Source organism: Nanorana parkeri, unplaced genomic scaffold, assembly GCF_000935625.1.
Source record: "Nanorana parkeri isolate BGI_ZX_2015 unplaced genomic scaffold, ASM93562v1 scaffold3646, whole genome shotgun sequence".
In the NCBI taxonomy this organism is placed as follows: Eukaryota; Metazoa; Chordata; class Amphibia; order Anura; family Dicroglossidae; genus Nanorana; species Nanorana parkeri.
This window is the reverse complement of record NW_017309914.1, coordinates 37154-37746: the sequence shown is the minus strand read 5'-3', so window position 1 is coordinate 37746 and position 593 is coordinate 37154.

Below are 593 nucleotides of genomic sequence, written 5' to 3'. Positions count from 1 at the left end.
ACACATGACGCAGAGCACCGCCACACATGACACAGAACATGGTGACACATGACGCAGAGCACCGCCACACGACGCAGAGTGCCGCCACACATGACGCAGAGCACCGCCACACATGACGCAGAGCACCGCCACACATGACGCAGAGCACGGTGACACATGACGCAGAGCACGGTGACACATGACGCAGAGCGCCGCCACACATGACGCAGAGCACCGCCACACATGACACAGAACATGGTGACACATGACGCAGAGCACCGCCACACGACGCAGAGCGCCGCCACACATGACGCAGAGCACCGCCACACATGACGCAGAGCGCCGCCACACATGACGCAGAGCGCCGCCACACATGACGCAGAGCGCCGCCACACATGACGCAGAGCGCCGCCATGCTCATTCCATTGCTCTGCAGTGCCTGTGTTTTTCATGATTTGATATTGGAACGGGTGACATCTCATTTGTTTACTGACACCCATCACAGATCGCTCCATGTGTGGCACCTTCATATGTCAATGAGGTCGGTCAGGATGCATCATTCACTTGCAGGGACCGGTGTGCCCAATCCGCGCACTCTGATGGCTCCCCCCGAG